The 6,282-nt window shown below is 53.4% G+C and overlaps 1 pseudogene; it reads right to left on the bottom strand.

Moving 5' to 3' along the window:
• Positions 1 to 2,996: 2,996 nt before the first annotated feature.
• Positions 2,997 to 5,998, bottom strand: LOC121852890 (annotated as a pseudogene).
• Between the last annotated feature and the right edge of the window lie 284 nt (positions 5,999 to 6,282).

Genomic DNA, 6,282 nt, shown 5'->3' with positions numbered 1-6,282 from the left:
TACTGGAACCCCAGAAATACCTGACGCAAATCGGCCAATGTGTTTATCAAATAATCGGCTGAAGACAATGATGTCGTCCAGGTAAATTAGGCAAATATCCCATTGGAGGCCTGCTAAGGCCAACTCCATTAAGTGTTGGAACGTTGTCGGTGCAGTCTGGAGGCCCATAGGCAGGTAGTTGAACTCGAACAGGCCCTGCGGTGTCCGGAACACTGTATTAGGCCGGGAGTCCGCGTCTAGTGGGACCTGCCAGAAACTGAATGATAAATCCAGTGTACTAAAAAATGTAGCTCCTGCCAGTGCATCAAGTGAGTCGTCAATATGTGGTAGGGGATATGCGTCGGCAAGCGTGATGGCATTGAGGTGACGGAAGTCCACGCAGAATCTCAGTGACCCGTCTGACTTCTTGACTAGGACCACCGGTGCCCCCAGGGCTGAACACGTCAGAGAACTCCTGCAGTAATGAGTGCAGCTGGTGCTTCTGGTCGGGCGGCAAATCCGGCTCAGGCCCCACCAGCTGGTCCATCGTCCCCTCTGTCCTCGGACTGGCTGATGCTTCCCACCAACTCTGGCCCCATCCCGGGGGCTCCTATTGACAAGGGATTAATGTGGGCCAGAACCGTTTCCGCCTGCACCGTCGCTGCTCTGTTCGAGGTGTTCAGCACTTGAATGAACAGATGCTGGTTCCCCTGGACAATAGCTTTGGCCCCACCAGTGCATAGCGGTCTGTGGTGGCTGGCGCCGGATACACCAGGATGGGTGAGTCTGGCCGGGCTGTCACGAGGGACGACCGATATCGCAGCGGTATCAGCATCTGGGCTGCTGGGGGAATGGAGACAGACTCACTGACCAGAGCCTGCACGTAGGGTAGCCCCCGGCCAGCCCCCTTTGCTGTTAGGAAATGGAGATGTGTTCCCTGGACTTCCACCCGCCCATTGGCCAGATCGATTTTTTATAGGCATTTGCCTCAGAAAGTCCGTCCCCAACAGGCAAGGCACGGGCAGCATTGCGAAGACAAGGATGAGTCCTGCTACCGAAATCTGTATCAGGGCTTAAACCTGGCCCAGGAAGCCCATACTCCTCTATTTGCTGCAATGAACATCGTCTTGACTCGGATTAAATGCCGTTTTTTATCCGGCAGCATCTCGTGCATGGTGCTCGAAATGATCGTGGCCGATGCCCCCCTGTCAACCAAGATGCGTGCCGACACTCCCGCGATTGCACCGACCAGGACCGAGGTTCTCGTTGCGGCCGCTACACCGCCTTGTCCGGCCACTGACCAGGCGGCGGCTCACTATCCTGCAGTGTATGGCTAGGTGACGGGGGATGGATGTGAACGGGCCGAAGATGGGGTTCCCTCCTTTGGGGGTGTCACAGCAGGGTGAATGCACCTTGTTACCTGGGGTGGGCTCCCCACTGGGGTGTGGGCTGCGCTCCCCGTGTGGTGCGAAGTGACCCCCCTTTGTGACGTGGGACGGCCCCCCCCCATTGTAGTGGGGGGGGTGGGGATTGGGGGTTGGGGATTGGGGGGTGGGACTTCCTGTGAGCCCTCCCCTTCCTTTGTTCGCCAGCGCATGGGCCCCTTTATGATGTGGCCCTTCCGGTCCGGTCTCGCTCCGCCGCATTGCGAGGGTGAGGCGGTGTGCGAGACTGCTCCACGGTGCACCGGCGATTGCGTGTGCTGCCTCAGCCCCGGGGCCGTTGCCCCTGGCAACTCGTCGGCTTTGCAGGTAAATAGCGACGTCACCCCTGGCCATGACGCCATCCCCGGCCGGACGTCACTTCCGGCCCCGAGGCGACTTCTGGCCGTGACGTCACTCCTGGCCACGACACCAATTCCGACCGTGACACCAGTTCCGTCCACGACGTCACGTCCACCCATGACTCGATTCCCATCCCCATCGTGGCCCCCGTCCCCGTCACGGCCTCCGTCCCCGTCGCAGTCCCCGTCCCATTGCGGTCCCGGCCCCGACCCTGTCACGGTCCCTGGCCCATCGCGGTCTCCGCCCGTCGGGTCCCCAGCCCCCGACTAGGATGGTGGAGCCCGGACGGGACAGCGTCACTCGCATGGTTCCTGTTGGTGTTTGGCCCCGTGGGTTCCAGGTGGAGTTGGCTGTCTCTGGCTCCGTGCGGCGCCCCTCGCCACATGCCCCTCTCGACCGCAATGGTGCCAGACCCACAGGGCATTTCATCGGGGTGGCTTGGTGCGGTCTTATAGAGGCGGCTGCCAGCGGCGCGGCGGCTGGTCACACCCCTGGTCTCTCTGCTCCGCCAGCTCCCGGATCGCCACGTAGACCTCCCGCAGTGATGGCTCCGGCTCAGACACTGGCGGTCCGTTACCAGCTGCCACGTAGGCAGCCTGCAGTGATGGTGCAGGTTCGGCGATTGGTGTCGCTGGTCCCAGTAGCGCCGCAGTAATGGCCCGGCTGCTCCCCCCCGCCGCGCCAGCCACCTGGCCCACGGGTAGTACCCAGCCCATGACCTGTTCATGAGCTTGTAGGATCCGGGTGGCCCACAGCGAGGTACGTTCTTCTGGCGTCACCACCGGCATTGTGATGCCGGCGTGGCAAGCGTAGGTGATGAGGTGCTCGACCACGAGGTTCTCGAGCGCCTCGTCAGCCAGGTGAGGGAAAGCCCTCCTCGCCAACACGAGCAGCGCACCCCTGTAGGCTAAAGGGGACTCTCTAACCCCCTGCTGGCGGTCCTGGAACCGTCTACAGGCGCCCTCAGCTGGGCAGTAAATCTCCTCCAAGCCTCGTAGACCGCCTGTTGCGTGGTTTTGCTGTATGTGGCAAGGGAGGTGTAAGACGCGAGCGCATCTTCATCGAGAACGGATGGCAACGCTCGTAGCACCTCTTCGTCTGACCATTCGAGAGCGTGGAAGGCAGCCTCGAATCGGCGGATGAACGCCTCCCAATCACCTCCCTAGGCCACGAATTTCTCAACGGGCCCCAGCCAGCATGCCCGTCCTGCCATCTGCTCCCCCCGTTGGGTGTTTAGCCCTGGCGGCTTTGGCAGGAGCGGCTGGCATGACGAGGCTGGTTGCGGCTCATGCCCAGCTGATTGGTCGGCCTCCGGGTCCCGTGGCGCCTCCTCCCATAGTACAATTGGGAGAGAGGGTCCCGACGCCGGCAGGCCCCCCATAGGGAGCCGACGCAGTAGCTCCTGGAATGCTCTCTCCACGAGGGCCATGCAGTCCTCCATGGGGTAATCCATGGGGTCTGGGCCCCCTGCTTCTGCTCCTGGTAACAGGCCCCCTTGTTTCCCTGGACGTTGCTTCCTCTTCTATTGACTCTCTTCCGCGGAGGTTTTCCTTGTAGCCATTGTTGATCCCACCGCTGCCACCAGATGTAAAGGAGAGCCGACACAAGGTTGCAGGGGGTTTGTCTTTTATTGCTTCCATACTCGTCCCCAGCCTTCTCGATCCGGTTCCCACCAATTCTCCCTTTTCCCCACCCGTTCGCTCTCTTATATCTCCTCGCCTGCTCTACCCCTTCCACTGTCACGATCCCACTCCCCCTCCTTTTGCTGGGAATCCTTTCCCTGACATCCTTTATAAAAGTATTCAGTAGCTTCTTCACAAAACCTTTTAAGCACCACATCCATAATACTAACCCAGGAAGTCTCACTAAGTCTCGAGAGGATGTTTTGGTAACCATGTAATGCATACTTGGTATTTGCAACGAATTTGGATTACCCAAAGAAAAGGCACCAATGGAAGATAACACGCAAAGATCTGCATAAATGGATTCAAGAATACATTGCTCTATTACCAACTCCATTGAGGGAACAACCAATACCGCACTGGAAATAGCAGAAGGTTTCCACTTACCAGTTGAATAACTGTTTAGCTATCAAGAGGTTTAAAACGATAGTGTAGAACAACACTTTATTTATTTTTCTAAATTCCATAGAAAGCGGCAGCCATTTAAGTGCATGCACAGTGAACACACTCCATGCCTTGGTGAATGTATTCCTAGTTTTTAGGTAGTGATGATACGTTTAGTGAATCACACTATTTCTACAAAACTATATCTGTGAAGCCATTTGGAAAAATGACCTATAATTTAACATTACACGTCTTCCTTTTAGGGAAGACAGATTCCACCTAAAAGTAGTTCTTGTAGATACGTACCTGGGCTGTGCGTTTTGGGATTTCCGACAATCAAAACAAAACTTTTAAAGTGACTTCCTGAAGTGCCTCAGCAGTGACTCTGCTCGGTGTGAGATTTAAATAGAACCTCACTGCACGATGTAACTGAAGGAATATTCAAGCACAATGGAAAACCCAGGGCACACAACCTCGGTGCATATATGCTAGGTTAAAGCTGTTATGGTCTTCTTTTTGGAGGTGGGGGGAGGGTTACGAAGCCATCTCTATACTGTGTTGGTCATGAAGATAATTTGTCAACACTTCACCACAGAGATCAGAGATAAGTGCAGGTTAGCAAATGGGAGGCCCAGGGCCAAATTATTGCAGTTCGCTAACCACTGTGCCACCACTCGCCCTTGAAAGCATAAATCAACACGTTACACTGCAGAATATGAAAGTTTACAACAAAGTATTTGTCATGATAACCCACCTCCCAAGTCGACATCCACCTTGTAGTTGAACATGTGCGTGTGCACATTTCCCAGGACGTGATCGGATATTCTGGTGCCGTACTTGGTGCCGTCTCCAAATAGATAACTCGTCTGGAGGTACCCGGTGGCTTGGGTTCTTGTTTCAATGACTCCATTCTGGTAAAATATGTAGTCTATTATGTAATCGTAATTGTACACAACATTGATAGTCCTAATCACGAGCACATAGCTGACCAGGCCACCGTAGAACGTGTAACCGTTTTGAAAGTCGTTGTCGGTGTGGCGACGCAAGGGCACCCCGGTGTTGTGCTCAAAAATGCAGATGGAGTTTGGGTATTTCGTCGGCTTGTCCGTGTCCACAAAGTGGTACGTGTCCAAAAACGTAGCACTCTCTGGGCAGTCTATGCCCCTCACCAACTCAAAATTGTCAGCACCAAAGTTCCAGCCTGAGTCGATGGCTTTCAACTGCATCCCGATGGGTGTGTTTCCAGCATAAAAGGAGACTGCGTCTTGGAGGCTCATCTCATACACGAGTCGCTCATCGTTGTACTTGATGTCAAAGAGCTGGAGACCCGTGAAGGAGATTCTGAAAGCGAACGTCCAGGGCATGTACTGCACAAAGTTCCCGTCAATCTGATAGCGGTGGCCCTCGGGCTCGTACTGCCGCGGTCCCGCCTGAGGCGTGTCTGCTCTGAAGGCTCCACGACGATCGTACGCAGCAGACTTCGCATTGCTGTCCAATTGCTTCACCTTGTTGACGGTTCCTTCATCGTATTTCTGAACAAATTCTTCAATACTGTCAAAAACTGGCCATCGTAATTTACTTTCATCACGCTCCAATCATCCGTATTTGTGCTGTTGTGATCGATCAGGATTTCAAGGCTAACTGGCTGCAGATAGAAACCCTCCACATTTCTGAAGAACTGTAGCCAGGAATGCCTTTGATTAGATTCCAAACCTCTTATGGGAAGGTCTGCTGCAATCAGACACTTGTCTCCACAATTATGAAACCAATACCCATAACTCTCTTTCAAAATGTGTTCTATTTTGCCCATGATACGGGGATCAGTTGTAAATACAAGGGTTTGTATTCTGGCATGACGATGGTCGTGAGCAGTAATTAATTGTACGTTTCCTTGTTGAGGGATGGTATAGATTGTACCATCTTGGGTTCGGAATTGGACCAACCAAGTATTCTGCAACAGAAACTGAACTGTCAGCACCACGAAAAACCACTGCCTTGGCAACTCGTTCAGGCTTTGGTCCCCCATGGTCCAAGTAATTGAGGGCTTCTCTTTTTGTTGGGTTGTGGAGCTCAATCATGTAGATGTAATTGTTTTCAAGGTTGCTTTTGTGACTGGGACAATATTGAGCGGCTTTTGATTTAGCAGAAATTTGTGTACAGCTGTTAACTCTGCAGGGGAAAGTCAGAGAAAATCTCTCTGGCTTTGTGGTTGGGCATCCATTTATTATGAGTGGAGTTAGTGGGGCATGTTTTTGGAGGCTGTGAACTTTGGCTCATCCATATGAGTACTGCCGTGAGTATCACGCTTGATAATAAAAAAAACAAGCAAAAAAGCACCCATAGTCTTGAGACTAATTTTGGTCGCTTCGCCATTTAGGCTGATTTTGGGAATCCAAATCTGGCTGTTGGATGTTGAAATCTGAAACGGTAAGTTTTAATTAATACTTTTTCTA

This window comes from Callorhinchus milii, unplaced genomic scaffold, assembly GCF_018977255.1.
Source record: "Callorhinchus milii isolate IMCB2004 unplaced genomic scaffold, IMCB_Cmil_1.0 Scaffold1674, whole genome shotgun sequence".
Lineage (NCBI taxonomy): Eukaryota > Metazoa > Chordata > Chondrichthyes > Chimaeriformes > Callorhinchidae > Callorhinchus > Callorhinchus milii.
Note: the sequence above shows the minus strand (reverse complement) of the source record. Positions and strands in the feature narration are given on the sequence as shown.